Here is a 16,667-nt window from a genome sequence, read left to right as displayed (position 1 = left end):
CCCATGTGGCGTCGACTGAAATAAAACTTGCACTTGGCTGCCGAACTTACCTGGATGTGGCCTCCCGGCCAACGATGGCATACGATCATTTCGTTTTTTAAAAAATGGAAGTTGAAACAAGTCAGAAGTGTTTACATGTAGTGTTCAGCGTTTCTACACAAAATCGAATCCCTACATGGGAAGAACCCAATGGAAATTTACAACGCTTTGAGAGAAGTGTGTGGGAATAGTGTAGTGAATCGTAGCATAGTATCACGATGGTCTGCTCGTTTCTGTGAAAGTCGGGTAAGCACAGAGGATAAGCCAAGCAGTGGAAAGCCATCAACTGCGACAGTGTACACGTGTCAGGTCTTTGTTAATGACATTTGGAGAGAAGATCAATGAAACACATGTAAGGAAATTACATATAAGACCAGAATGTCTGTCAAAATAGGCTGGTTTTACATAATGCTTTGCGCCCGAAAATTCGTCAGAGAGGGCCTGACGTGCTTACAGCTAGTGTCCTTATTTTACAAGACAATGCAAGACCGCATATTGCCCTGCCAGTGACAGAAACGCTCTATATATGTGAATGAGAGATACTTTCTCCACTCACCGTACTGTCCTGATATGAGCCTACCAGACTTTGATTTGTTTCCGAAATTGAAGGAACAACTCCTTGGAAAGCGTTTTGAAACAAGTGGTGAAGTTTCCAGTGAGGTGATCCGAATAATGAGAAAGCGCAACAATTAAGGTGCCTTATTCGGAATACAGTAGTTGCCAAAGCACTGAGAAGCTTTCATAGACAAAAATAGAGATTATATTACAGTTTGCAGAAGACCTTACAGCTGATGCAGAGACCGCGGAGGCAAATTACATCGCGCAGCGAGGCACTGAAACCATCAATTTTAATGCGCTACGTAAGCGACTGGAACGGGATGAAGCTTTAATAAATGGTAGTGGTGAGGTACCTTTGCCACAAACTTTACAGTGGTTTGCACAGCACAGATATAGATGCAGATTAGATGTATAAACTGAAGAAATGTAGACAGATATGGTGGGAAGTCACTAGACTGAGCTCTGCCCAGAAAAGTAAGTGAGGAGTCTCAGACTAAATGAAGTAACGAAAGCATTTCCTCACAAATGTAGAAAGGACTGAAAAGAGTGTTGATATTTGTTCGCTATCAGCTTTCCTTATAACTAGGATACACAAACAACAGTCGAGTTCATTTTCTTTTTCAGACAGCGTGTAATTTCATCTGCAGCACTGCGCGTCTCCAATAACATCCATGCGTCGGCCGCTTCGTACGTGTACCGGTTAGTCTGCATTGTGTAATCTTGAAGTGAGCCACGGTTGAGAGAGCAGCATGGTAAAAATGATGATAAATTATTATTATTGATGAAACTGACTTTATAATATGCTTTTCAGTATCTTTACCGGGAGAGAGAAAATTTTTTTGATGGATTTGATGAAGACTTCATAATGAGGTAATGATTTGCTTTCTTTGCTTTAATTGTGAGCGAGCTGTTGCCTGTACACCATTATAACAATTTGGTATCGAACACAAAACTTTCCCCCTCTTCTTAACTATGTAACACTAGCGAGTGACAATTCAAGAAAGATTAACTTAATTAATGCAATATTTTGTGATTAACAATGACCATATATATTTTGTAATACTTCTTTGAACATGACACTTTGCAGTTCTCGATTATAATGAAGAACACTTTTGTAAAGTGACTTTTCTAAATTGGGCGATATACCTTTTACCAAAGGAAACAACGTTAACACAATTTACCCCGTCATCATCAATTTCCCAATCTTTGTCAGTCACTATATAAAGTTTCAAAATTGCAATTTAAAATGCAGATATATTACCTGGATTCATAGCACCCGGAGTTCACCTGTAGTTATTTTGCTGCTCAGTAAAGTAGACGTACCTTTTAGTAGGTTTCAATAGGAACAGCAGCTTCCGAAGAACAGTTGCCTTTTCGTTATTCACTGCCACAGATAAGCCATAAGAGAAAAATAAAAATTAAATTTCATACGACCAGAAATTAGTTAAGGTATTGTCACATTTCGTGTCACAGAAATATAGAAGTATGAAGGCAACTTAGGTAGAATCTGGTTTTCTTTATTAGGCGATTCAGTACAGATAAGTTCTACTTCGATTCATTATTTTCAGTATATGCAACTTCTGAAACAGACTTCCAGACAATCCAAGCAAAGTAATTTCCTCTGCAAAAATCAATAAATAGAAACTATCGCTATGAATAATAATTCTTTTTTTAAAGGAGCCTTCACGACAAATAAAAAACTTGTGGGTCCTGCCCTCAGCCACAAAATTTTAAGTTTCCCGCAACTCTGGCCTTTGACTGCTCGTTCCTTCCGCGAATCCGCTTGAGATTTTTGCCCCGGCATTGTGAGGAGACTGCAGCACTTGTTCCGCCTTCGCTGTCACGCGCTGTTAAACACCCACAAAAGAGGCAAGATATTAAGCGACGTCGGGATGAAAAGATCTTTTTCTTGTTGAGAGTAAGGAAGATAACAGCGGCGAATTAAGTGGCCGAAGAACAGAGTCGCGAAGCAAGGTCGGGCGCCATCGACCAGTAGAAGTAGACTTTGCGGGAAGTCGTGTGCTGAAAGCGTTTCGCTGTTTTCAGCACAGAGCGGAACGAAATCACACAGACATCGGTCGACACACTGTTGTGGGCCAACGAGTTTCGTAGCAGCGAGGCATTGTAGTGTTCCCATTCGTAACACCATTGTACATTGCGCGGTACCATTTCGTTTACGAGAAACAGTGACGAATAGAAAACCCCAAGGGCTCCTCGCTCACTACGCACTGCAGGAAATGTTGAAAGAGTTCGGCAAGCCATGGTTTTTTTTTTTTAGACAACATAGTTGTGTGGAGATAACAGTGATTTGTTAATTTATAATCAATTATTCAAAATGACAGTCACAATCGCATTATTTATTTTGTGCGCAGGCAGGGTGACGACTCCAGCGAGCGACCAAATGGTTTAAATTGCCCTGAATATGACCCCATCACGGGTTGAAACCGGTTGGCGGCAAAATGAATAATGCAATTGTGACAGTCATTTTGAATAATTGATTATAAGCCATACTCTGTAGTCCTGGTCGATCTGCTAGGAGACATTCTGCTGAACTGCGTCTCAGTAATCTGCGTAGTGATCTAGGATTTCATCCCTACAATATAGCTATCGTGCAACAATTGAACCCTGGAGATTATGTACAGCGGCTAAATTTTGTTCGAGAAATAGAGGTCATATAAATGACAACATTATTCTGTTTATGATTCACAAAACTCATTTTCATTTGAATGGCATGGTAAAACGGTAGAACTGTCGTTATTGGGCCAGAGAAAGTCCAAACCTACTGCATGAGGGACCATTACATAGTCCCAAGATGCATGTTCGGTGTACTTTAATCGGTACAGATGTTACTGGTTCATACTTTTTCCAAGACGATAATGGGAACACTGTAACTGTGACTTTGGAACGTTATAGACAGATCATCACTGAATTCTTCCTACCAGAACTAAGACGTATTCGTGTCTGGCGAGCATGATTTCATTAGGACGAGGCCGCAGCTCACGCAGGTGTAATTTCAATATAAGCTATTCAGACTGTTTTTCGCGGTCGCTTCATGTCCCGGTTTGGTGACGTTAGTTGGTTCAAATGGCTCTGAGCACTATAGGACTTAACTTCAGAGGTCACCAGTCCCCTTGACTTAAAACTACTTAAACCTAACTAACCTAAGGACATCACACACAGCCATACCCGAGGCAAGATTCGAATCAGCGACCGCAGCATCAGCGCAGTTACGGACTGAAGCGCCTAGAACCGCTCGGTCACAGCAGCCAGCCCTCTTACGCACACTTCACCACTTTTCTTGACGGTTCTGCGACGGAGTTCAGAACGGCGACGCCCAGCATTTAAATCATGCACTTTTTGTATGGGTGGCCTAGGAAAACATTACAGACCCACCATCGCTCAAAATCGACACGAAAAGACCTCAGGAGATGGCGTAAAGGGCGTCAATGCAGGCACCCCTCCCCTTCGGGCCTCCATTCTCACACATTTCGCGATCGAAAGCTACAGTTTGTTGTACGATGAGCTACAGAACGACATTCTTGACAAATTTAGACACTGCTGACACCCGCTGAACGATTTAGCCATACCAGGGCTACAACTCCATTGAACATTGTCTGACCCGTTTCAAGTGTGATTTGCTCTATTTCTCAATATGGTACCTTTCGACTGGACTAAATTGAACGTGATCTGAATTTGTAAAGTGTTTTACTGTTTTTTAAGCCCTTCTGTTTCGCGTCCCCTCGTGTCGAGAGAACAGAGCGATGCAACATTGACATGGGCATGAAGAAAATGGCAAAGGTCCCCCTAAGACTCTCCAGCTCAGCAACACCCACGGGCCACACACATCTTCGTTGAGGGCGTTAAAAATGTACGTGACCTAGCTGTATAGTGCCTGGAGGCTGCTGTAGCGCCTAAGGGTAGGCAATCCCTTCGACGTCCTTTTGTATCAGCCAGTCTAGGGTTTTACATCCCATGCGTACGCTGCCGTTAACAACACATCACAAACGGCTGCGTGAGGAGTTGTCTTACAACCATGAAGAGTCGATTGCTGATGATCGGCGCCTCACCGTGATCATCGTCGGTGAGTACTATGACGATCGCGGGAGAGGTCCTATTTTTCCAATGATATGCCGAGAGACACCGCTGCTTCCTGGCGTCATGGTGTGGAGAGCCAGCGTGTATGTTTTCACGTCACAACTAGTAGTAATTGAGGAAAGTTTGATGGTGCAACAGTATGTCACAGACATCATGTGTTCTCATGTGTTATCTGTCATGCTACATTATAGTAGAGCTATGTTTCAAGAGGACAATGCTCGTCTACACATGGCATGTATCTCTACAAACTGTTTGCTTGATGTTGAGGTACTCATGTGGTCAGCAAGATTACAACATATGTCTGCGATAGAGCCTGTTTAGAAGCAGCTTGGACATCAGATTTGTCCCACTTCCAGTATCCAGGATATCACGAATTAGTTACAATAGTTATGGGACAGATTGCTCAGGCAAGAATACAAACGATTTATGACACGCCTCCCAACCGAATCAGTGCAGTCATACAGGCCAAGGAAGGTACAAGGTAATAATGATAGGCGAGCTGATACTGTCAAATTCTTTGTAAATTGGACTCTGTATTGTAATCACTGAAATAAACCATCAACTCGTGAAGTTTTGTTTCGATTCCTCCTTCCTTACTGGTTGTTTTACTTTTTTGTCAGCCATTGTATTTCCGGAATCCTGTGTAAAAATAGCAGCACACCACTGCTCATATCCACTGCCTGATAGCAACTGGCAGTTTTGACAACCTACACATAGCGTCTTCATATTAAACTATCAGTGGATAAATGTAAGAGGTCTACTGCAGTTGTTGAAAGACATCCCACCGGACATAAGGCAGTCGATACAGTACCGATAAATGGGTGTCTCTCCATTTCAAAGAGATAATTACAAAAGTTCTTAACAAAATATTTGAAAATCGTAGGTTCAGCAGTCCTGGAACAGAAGATTTCCAGTAGGTTCTTCAGGATCAATACCTCTGTATATTTAACTGAGGGGAAATTAAATAAAAGGTCTCCAGTGAACCACCGACGATTCCCTAAATAAGAAAATGAAGGATAGCAGATATCCAAGTCCAATGTGCAGTATTGCCTGTCTGGAATCGTTTCCTAGGATGTATTAGTGGTCAAAATGTTGAGCACTTGATATAACAGTCACGAAGAACTGCACCAGAGTTACGTATCTGCTTGAATTTGGTACAGGGGTCTAAACGATTGTTGAAGGTCTTGTCATGGTGGTGGAGAACTGGATTGTGAGACTTTGATCCTGTTACTATTTCATCAAGTTACACTCATGTTTCAAAGGCTTCTCCCAATTCCACAAAAACAGGAAACAGTTCAGTTAAAGAAAAAGTCAATGTTATTATTCAGCATATAAAAACGTGAAAAATTACATACGTGCAGATCTCAAAGAATTCGCAACATTGTCCACTTATAATGAGGTGGCAGAAGTCATGGGATAACGATATGCACTTATATACATGGCGGTAGAATCGAGTACACAAAATATAAAAGGGCAATGCATTCGGAGAGCAGTCATTTGTGCTCAGGTGATTCATGTAAAAAGGTAAGCGACGCGATTATGGCTGCACTAAGGGAATTAACAGGCTTTGAAAGCGGAATAGTAGTTCGAGCTAGGTGCATGGGACATTCCATTTCAGAAATTCTCAGGGAATTCAGTATTCCGAGATTCACAGTGTCATGAATGTGCCGAGAATACCAAATTCCAGGCATTACCTCTCACCACGGACAACGCAGTGGCCGACGGCTTTCACTTACCGACCGACAGCAACGGCGTTTGCGTAGAATTGTCAGTGCTAACAGATGACAGCATGGCGTGAAATAAATTCATAAATCAACGTGCGACGTACGACGAACATATCAGAACAGTACGGCGATATTTTGCGTTACGGGTTATGAAAGCAGACGACCGATGCGAGTGCTTTCGTAACAGTACGGCATCAACTGCCGCGCCTCTCCTGGGCTCTCGACCATTTCAGTCGGACGCTAGACGAGTAAAAAACTGTGGCCATGTCAGATGAGTTCCGATTTCAGTTCGTAAGAGCTGATTGTAGAGTTCGAGTGTGACGCAGATCCCACTAAGCCATGGACCCGAGTTGTCAACAAAACACTGTGCAGACTGGTGGTGGTCCCACTACGGTGTGGTTGTGTTTACATGGAATGGACTGGGACCTCAGTTATGTTCGGCTACCTGGGGAACATTTGCATCCATTCATGGACTTCATGTTCCCCCTACCGATCGAGGTGGCGCAGTGGTTAGCACACTGGACTCGCATTCGGGAGGACGACGGTTCAATCCCGTCTCCAACCATCCTGATTTAGGTTTTCCGTGATTTCCCTAAATCGTTTCAGGCAAATGCCGGGATGGTTCCTTTGAAAGGGCACGGCCGATTTCCTTCCCAGTCCTTCCCTAACCCGAGCTTGCGCTCCGTCTCTAATGACCTCGTTGTCGACGGGACGTTAAACACTAACCACCACCACCACCACCACCATCATGTTCCCAAACTACGATCGAATTTTTATGTATGGCAATATGCCATGTCACCAGGCCACAATTTTCGCGACTGGTTTGAGGAAATTTCTGGACTGTTTGAGCGAATGATTTGCCCAACAACTGAACATTAATAACACATAATCGAGAGGTCAGGTCGTGCACAAAAACCTTCACTGGCCACACTTTCGCAGCTGTGAACGGCTACAGAGGCAGCATGGCTCTGTGATTCTGCAAGATAAGTCCATGCCACGTAGAGTTGTTGTACGACGCCGGGCGAAAGGAGGTCCGACACATTATTAGGGTGTACCTCGTGACTCTTGCCGCCTCAGAGTAAGTCAGATAAAAAGTGCATGTCAATATACAGTGCTATTCATAAGCAGACGACTGAACGAAAACTACAAGTCATGCAGAAGAATGACAAATGACAGTGGACAGAGAATATCTCCAAGTTTCGATTGGTAATACGCGCCTCAGCGTAATAGAAGATCGCATCACTAGCGTCAGGTGTCACAGAACAGGCAGAAAAATCGTTTTCTCCATATTGTCGCATCAAATTAGTTTGCGGCAGCAAACAGGTAACCCAGTTAACAGATTTCCAATACGGGCTGTTGTTGTTGAGCCTTCCCGGGCGGCTGGAGCAGCGGTGACGTCAATGAACTGGAAGTGTCCTTCAGCCGTATTGTTTGATGCATCGCAAACGTTGATGATCTGTAATGTGGCTTAAAAACTAACAGATGTTGCTCCATGCAATGACGTGTGTTGTTTTTCTGCATGTCTTTTTTGTCTTTCGTGCAGTGTCCTTCTGAAACGCTGGATATAGTTATGAATAACCCTGTACAGTGTAGGTACCTGCCTTGCACAAGCATTTCTACACTGACGGAAAAAAATCGCAGCACCAAGAAGGAGTTGTGAGACATAAACGGAAGTTGATAGACGTGTTTCTACATCTGAAGGATGATGTTCGTTAAATTCGCTCCAGACGCATGAGAGTTGTTACTAGCAGCACAATTATGGGGATGAATATCAGGTTTTCTTTCAATGCATGCAATAACGGTCGTGAGCGCTGGTTAGATGTTATCCAAGAATGCCTCTAAGAGGCCATTATCAACACCCAATTGAGTTTGAACGAGGCAGTGTAATAGGGCCACAAGAAGCTGGATGTTCTATCTACGATACAGCAGAAAGATTTGTCAGGAATATAGCACACTGTACATGATTGATAGCAGCGGTGGTCGCGAGAATGTACGGGCGCTAGAAGAGCGGGCTCTGGATGGCCACGTGACTCTACCGAGAGGGAATACCATCGTGTTCGGCGTTGGCTCTGTCGCATCGTACTGCATCTACAGCAGAAATCTGAGCAACAGTTAGTACCACAGCGATACAATGGAATGTTACAAATCGATTACTTCAAGGAACCCCCTTGCCAGATGCACTGTAGCGTGCATTCTACTGACCCGAAAGCACCACCATTTGAAACTTCAATGGTGTCAAGTGAGAGCCCATTGGAGGGAAGGTTGAAAGGCTGTTACTTTTATGATGAAATCTGGTTCTGCCTCATTGCCAATAATGACCGAGTGTTGGGTAGAAGAGGCCAGTTAAGTGTCTGCAACGAACCTCTCTGTGTACCAGACACACCGGATCTGCACCTGGAATTATGATCTGCGGTTCGATTTCGCATGAAAGCGCTCTCGTGGTTATCCCAAACAACCTGACTGCAACTTTGTACGTCCATCTGGTGATGCGACCGGTTGTGCTGCCATTCACGAACAGTGTTCAAGTGTGTATTTTCCAAAAGGACAACGCTTGTCCACATGCTGTCGCAATCCAACATGCAACCCTACAGCGTGTCGACACGCGGCCTTGGCCAGCATAATCACCAGATCCGTCTCCAATCCATCACATATCGGACATAATCAGAAGGAAACTTCAGCGACACCCACAACTTGCATTAATCGTGCCTCTTTTGACCGACCAAGTGCAACGGCAATGGAAATTCGTCTCATAAACTGACATCTGGCACCTGTACAACACAATGCGTGCACGTTTGCATACCTTCATTCAACTTCCTGGCTTTTACGCCAGTTATTAATGTACCAGTATTTCACATTTGTAATGGCTTAACTCGCACTTACACTGAAGAACCAAAGAAACTAGCACACCTGCTTAATATCGTGTAAGGCCCCGCAAACTCGTAGATGTGCCGTGACACAATGTGGCACGGAGTCTACTAATGTCTGAAATAGCGCTGGAGGAAACTGACATCATTATTCCTGCAGGGCTGTCCATAAATCCCTAAGCGTATGAGGGGGTGGATATCACTTCTGAACAGCACGTTGTAAGTCATGCCAAGTATGCTAAATAAGGTTCACGTCTGGGGAGTTTGGTGGCCAGCGAAAGTGTTTAACTCAGGAGAATGTTCCTGGAGCCACTCTGTAGCAATTATGGACGTCTGGGGTGTCGCATTGTCCTATTGGAATTGCCCAGGTCCATCAGAAACCACAGTGGACATGAATGGAAGGAGGTGATCAGACAGGATGAGCCGGCCGAAGTGGCCGTGCGGTTAAAGGCGCTGCAGTCTGGAACCGCAAGACCGCTACGGTCGCAGGTTCGAATCCTGCTTCGGGCATGGATGTTTGTGCTGTCCTTAAGTTAGTTAGGTTTAACTAGTTCTAAGTTCTAGGGGACTAATGACCTCAGCAGTTGAGTCCCATAGTGCTCAGAGCCATTTTTACCAGACAGGATGTTTACGTACGTCTCACCTGTGACAATCATATCTAGACGTATCACTCCAACGGCACACGCCCCACACCACTACAGAGCCTCCACCAGCTTGAACAGTCCCTGGCTGACATGCAGGGTCCATGGATTCATGAGGTTGTCTCCACACCCGTGAACGTCCATCCACTCGATACAATTTGAAACGTAATTTGCCCGACCAGGCAACACGTTTCCGGTCATCAACAGTCCAATGTCGGTGTTGACGGGCCCAGGCGAGGCGTAAAGCTTTTTTGTTGTGCAGTCGTGAAGGGTACACGAGTTGGCCTTTGGCTCCCAAAGCCCATATCGTCGATGTTTCGTTGAATGGTTCGCACGTTGACACTTATTGACGGCCCAACATAGAAATCTGTAGAAAATTGCGGAAGGGTTGCACTTCTGTGACGTCGAAGTATTCTCTCCAGTCATCGTTGGTCCCTTTCTTGCAGACCTCTTTTTGGTCCCAGCGATGTCGGAGATTTGATCTTTTGCCGGATTTTTTATGTTCACGGTACACTCGTGAAATGGTCGTACGGGAAAATCCCCACTTCATCGCCAACTCAGAGATTTTGTGTCCCATCACTCGTGCGCCGACTATAATATCACGTTCAAACTCATTTAAAATTTGATAACCTGCCGTTGTAGCAGCAGTAACCTATCTAACAACGGCGCCAGACACTTGTTATCTTATATTGGCGTTGCTGCCCGCAGCGCCGTATTCTGCCTGTTTACATATCTCTTTATTTGAATACGCATACCTATACCAGATTCTTTGGCACTTCAGTTGCGACGTTAATCTATTGAATATGTTACTTAGACAAACCTATTTACGAAATTTCGTTATTATACATTAATAAATTTTTCGTTTTGCGATTTTTTTTCGTCAGTGTTCTTTTCATTAGTTCGGTGGTTTGCGTGTAAATGTCACGTAGCTACTCATTTAGCCTCAGCAGACTGTATTGGTTTCTTTCTTGGCCCTTCCATCAGAGAAAGAACTGTAGAGGAATCGAACGCAGGACTTGCACGATACTAGCTAGAGACCCTAACAGCGAGACCACTTTTTTCTGCTTTGAATGAACAGACGAGAGTAGCGACAAGGGACGTTGTGTACCTGAGGCTCTAGCCGCCTTGGGAGAAAACACTCGCAAGCACGTGGCGGGCTTCAGCTGCGGAGGACTCATCGCGGCGCTATTTTAAGGGGACGGGGGGCCGCCCACGCCGGGGGCCGAAGTCGATACGGCCGCGGGGGCGGCGGAGGCGGCGCGACAGCCGGCTGGGACAGATGCGGCAGCTGCCAGGGACTCCCACCGCCTCCACAGACGGACCGGCTCCTTCAAGTACAGTCTTACCAGGGCGACTGTTTACTTACTGTAGGTCAAGTCTGGGAGAGTTGGACCACTCGTTGAGACGGACCGGTGGCGTATTTCGCTAATGCGCTGCTGGAGAGCAGCTCCCGTTACTTGCGAGAAAGCTCTTTTGTGAACAACGGTGGTGCAGAAGTGCTTCCGTAATTCTCGTGTTAGTTTTGGAGAAAAATCACATTATCTGCTCTGTTAAGCCGAAAACTTTTATCCTGTATTTACATAATTCTAGTATTAAGGCTCAATTTGCACAGTATTGATGTAGTTTTTCTACTGAGACCTAAACAAAGGCACAGGCAGGAAGTATAGGAATCGTGGTGGTCCATCTCTTCAAAACAGTCAGAAGAGAAGGACCTGTGCTAATTGGGAGACATGGACCACTCGTTTTAATGTGGTAGAGCTGGAGCACAATTAAATTTGGCTCCAAGGCTTGTGCAGCAATCCCACTGAAGATGGCCGCAGTCTGAGTATATTCTTATTTGTTGGGAGATACGTCTGTGCCAACTAATGGTAGAGCAGAATCTCACACACAGGCTGATGGAAAGACCTGCTAATCAGGAGCACATGAAGTGAATAGAATTATCTGCACGAGTCAAATTCCTTCACTTCGGACATCATTCCTACTAAACCTCAAACTTTCTTGGTTACCACCTCAAAACTGACTACTCCTAAGCCAACACAGATAAAACTTTTGGAAGAAATATCGGCTGTTCCCTGTATTGATAAAACCGTGAGTTTTAAGAGGAATTAATAAAACCATGAATTTTAAGAGGGAGGCAGCAACTGTAATCAAAAGGCTAAACTCTGCTGAAAATACTGAAATTATAAAGAAAAAGAGATAAGTAAACAAAGGAAACAGAAAAAAGACGTAAAAGATCATCAATGGAAAATACTAGTGAATGGAGATAAGGATGAAAATGTTGTGTGTGGTTAAATCTATTACGAAACTAATAAAGATGACCAATGCATACAGTGTGTTTCTTGTTCACGACGGGCACATGGACGTTGTTTGGTAATAAGTGAAATTGCTGTGGAGAGAGAAAGGCAGGCTAATGCTTGAACAAAACCAACAACTCATTATAAAACCGACGTTCAGTCAAGATTTCTAATAAACTGATGAAACTCTTTTGGAATAAAATATTTAATAGTATAATTCTGTGTTCACTACTACATATTCCAAACGAAGATATGAAATTTTAATTGACTCTTTTCTGCATGTCTAGGGATTGTCATGTGGTCCATCTCCCCCAGTACGTTCATGTACACTTTCATTTTCTCATTTATGTTGTATTTTAAGTGCCAGTGCATCAATAATGTAGCATAATTAAATTTGTATGACATTCTACGAACATGCTGCTATAAGTAGAAAAAGGTTGAAAAACGCAGTAAATAGCGCTCCGACTCATCCTGACTTACCCTATGTGTTACAATGTTGGGTTTATGTGGAACAGCCGTGAGAGCGTCCCTACTGAGGGCCTAGGTGCTGGAACAGTTTGGAAGCCGACAGTGTTGCCTGTATATATGGAAATAAACATTCATCCCACTAACTTTCTGGCACTTTGTCAGCTTCCACCAGATAAAACCGCCGATGAATCAAAGATATGCTTTCGGTATCGGTGTTCCAAAACTAGGAAACTCTTTGGACTTAGGACACTTAAGTTATCTTAACTTGGTCAGGAAACATGAGGAAAACTTCCCATTGCACGGAAACACAGGAACAGCACTTTGTGTGAGCTTCCCGCACTTTTTCCGGTGATCGCGAGACAGCGAGGACATAATCCTGATGAGCTGCGCTGCAGGCTGTGGAAAATAAAATCTTCATTATTTTTGTTTATATATCAAAGACTTTTCACCGTTCCTATTGCTTGTGGTAGGAGTCAAAGTTAAGGCAACATTATAGGCATACACAGAGCTGACAAAACTCACGGGATAGCGATTTCCTTCCATACAAACGGCGGTAATATGGCTTGCAGAAGGTATAAAAGGGCAGCATATTGGCAGCGCTGTAATTTGCACTCAGGTGATTCATGTGAAAAGGTTTTCGACTTTTTATGGTTGCACGACGAGAGTTAACAGCCTTTGAACGTGGAATAGTGCTTGGAGCTAGACGCATGGGACATTTATTTTCGGAAATCGTTAGGGAATTCAATATTCCGAGATCCACAATGTCAAGAATCTGCCGACAATACCAAATTTCAGGCATCACCTTTCACCCCAGACAACGCAAGAGCCAACGGCCTTCTTAACGGCCGAGAGAAGCGGGGTTTGCGTATAGTTGTCAGTGCTAACACACAAGCAACGCTGCATGAAATAACGGTAGATGCCAATGTGGGACATACGACGAACGTATCCGTTAGGACAGTGCGGCAAAATTTAGCGTTAATGGGCTGTGGCAGAAGACGATGGACGCAAGTGCCTTTACTAACAGCGTGACATCGCCTGCAGCGCCTCTCCTGGACTCGTGGCCTTACCGGTTGGACCCTAGACGACTGTAAAATCGTAGCCTTGTTAGATGAGTCCCAGTTTTAGTTGGTAAGAACTGATAGTAGTGTTCGATTGTGGGCCAGACCGCACGGTTTCATGGACCTAAATTGTCAACAACTAACTGTGCAAGCTGGTTGTGGCTGTGGTTTCATGGAATGGACTGGTACTCGTGTCACATTGAATCGATCATTGACTGCGAATGGGCATGATCGGCTATTTGGAGATCATTTGCAGCCACTCATGGACTTCATATTCCCATGGTATTTTTATGGACGACTATGTCCATGTCACCAGGCCACAATTTCTCACAATTGGTTTGAAGAACATTTTGGACAGTTCGGGCTTATGATTTACGCTCCCGTATCGCTCGATATGGGACATAATTTAGAGGTCAGTTTGTACACGTAATCCTGCAGTGTTAACACTTTCGCAATTATGGAGGACTTAAGAGGCAGCATGACCCTGTTTTTCTTCAGGAGATTTCCAACGATTCGTTGAGTCCATGGCACGTCGAACTACTGCGCTAAGCGGGTGAAAGGGTTGCGACACGATGTTAGAACTTACCACACGAGTTTTGTCACTTCAGTGTATTCTCTCTTTCTTAGCACTAATCCCGACTGACGGGGTCTGCTGTTATGGTTAAACGGACGTGGCCTGTTGATCTTAGGGGGTGGCCAGATGCTCTACCTGTCGCCACCCCATACCCCGCTGGGACGGAATCAGTGTATCCCAGCTGTCCGCGTCTAGCGTATGCCATGGAATAGTGCGAAGAAGTTTCAAAAGTCTGCAAGTCGTGAAACTGAGGCGGAGCGTTGGGACCAGCCCGGTATTCACCTAGGGGGATGTGGAAAACCGCCTAGAAACCACATCAAGGCAGGCCGGCACACCGGCCCTCGTCGTTAGTCGGCTGGACGGATTCGATCCGGGACCGCCGCGCCTACCCGAGACCAGGAAGCAGCGCGATAGCGCTCTTGGCTAGCCTGGCGGGTTGTCACCTCAGTGTATTATGGTCGTGGAATTTCGATTTGTTGTTTCTCGCGAATTGTAACTTGTACAACGACCAGTCGGGAATTCAACAAGTGTTCTGACCAACAAGGACATTCTTTCTTCCTATATTCTTTCTCTAATGCTCTTTCTATGTGTATTATCAAAATATTTTTTAAACTGCAGTTGATCCAAGAATTTGCGATGCTTGTGCTCTCAGTAAAACGTAGTCTTGCATTGTACACCTCTCGTATCTGACCATTTACATGCTTATATTATGATTCGATGCCCCACTGCGTCTGCAGTTTCAATCGCAACACAGATTTATTCGATACTGTTACTGATTTCGTGCAGCCTCTGCATAATGTTCCGTAATCCTTGGCCTTTTTATAATAGACTGAGCTACGTAAATTACACACCAGGTACATACATATTTTATTTATTTCAGCATATGGAGCAAGTTTGTGGCTGCATGAGTCTACGAGCTGCCCGACAGCTGCACAGAGAGGTCCGTTACACATTGCTTTTATTTTTTTATGCAAAATTTTTTTACTGTTGACTCATTTCAAGTCCATGTTACGAACCTCAACCACAAGTAGAGACACTGCGTATTGTCTGTATGATGGGTAACATTATTCAGTTTTGTTATATTTTCTTACAGAATATAATAATTCTGTGAGGGGTGGGTACAAAACGAATCATTGTGTCAGCATTTTGAGGTGTATGGAAGTTAGTAATTCTCCTGTCCATAGTTACCGTAGCAAGTCTATAAGTTTCGCTGGTGAACTTTTCGTTGATTCTAGACCACTTGCTTTATGGAAAGACGCAACGCAGCAATCTCATGAACCTTGTTTCCAACACTTATTTAGCTTCCTTGTGGATACAAAGCAGACGTTCTTCTGCAGTACCTCCAGAATGTTGTGTGCAGTTGCTTCACCGATATTCGTATGGCTACCTCTAAGGAAGACGACTGTACTCATGAAGGGCGTCACTTACTCTTCAACTATACGAATTACAGTTTCACAGTTCACACCTTTTCTTGAGAATTTATTTTCTAATTTAATATCTAAATCGCTGCAACAGTTTTTTCGGTTACTCAACTTTTACTATGTGAACTCATCACTAGGAACAATCTCTTTTGATAATGTGGTGTCACCGCCAGACACCACACTTGCTAGGTGGTAGCTTTAAATCGGCCGCGGTCCATTAGTACATGTCGGACCCGCGTGTCGCCACTTTCAGTGATAGCAGACCGAGCGCCACCACACGGCAGGTCTAGAGAGACGGACTAGCACTCGCCCCAGTTGTACGGACGACGTAGCTAGCGATGCACACTGGTGAAGCCTCGCTCATTTGCAGAGCAGATAGTTAGAATAGCCTTCAGCTAAGTCAATGGCTACGACCTAGCAAGACGCCATTAGCATTATATTGCATGTATCTAAAGAGTCTAACTTGTATCGTCAAGAGCGATATACAAATGATGGATTAAAGTTAAGTATTCCAGCAGCTACGTACTTTTCTTTATAGCATTCATTACGTATCCTGTTACAGACCTTTGCCTGCGTGAGCTAAACGCGTGCTTTCCGGCTACTTCCGTGGCTTGGCTGTCTTGCTACGTCACAACAGATAAACTTTCCACAGCCCATGCTATAAGACAGGAGCCTGATCACAAGTGAGGTATGAGCGGCCAGAGCAACGTAATTTGTAGCTGATTTCAGTAACGGTAAATATTGGATTTCATGCTATGAGATACAAATAAGCGGTAATTTAATATATTACGATGGAAAACATGATTATGGGTAGATTGTTCGGTTTCCTGACGACATCCCATGCACCTGTAACAGTGAACCGTCCTATAGGCCACGCTTTAACCGAAAAACTAGAGATTAATTTTTTTCTATTGGTCCAAGATGTTGATAT

The sequence above is a fragment of the Schistocerca serialis genome, chromosome 7 (genome assembly GCF_023864345.2).
Source record: "Schistocerca serialis cubense isolate TAMUIC-IGC-003099 chromosome 7, iqSchSeri2.2, whole genome shotgun sequence".
Taxonomy (NCBI): Eukaryota; Metazoa; Arthropoda; class Insecta; order Orthoptera; family Acrididae; genus Schistocerca; species Schistocerca serialis.
The sequence above is the reverse complement of the archived record's forward strand: the minus strand, read 5'-3'. Positions refer to the sequence as shown.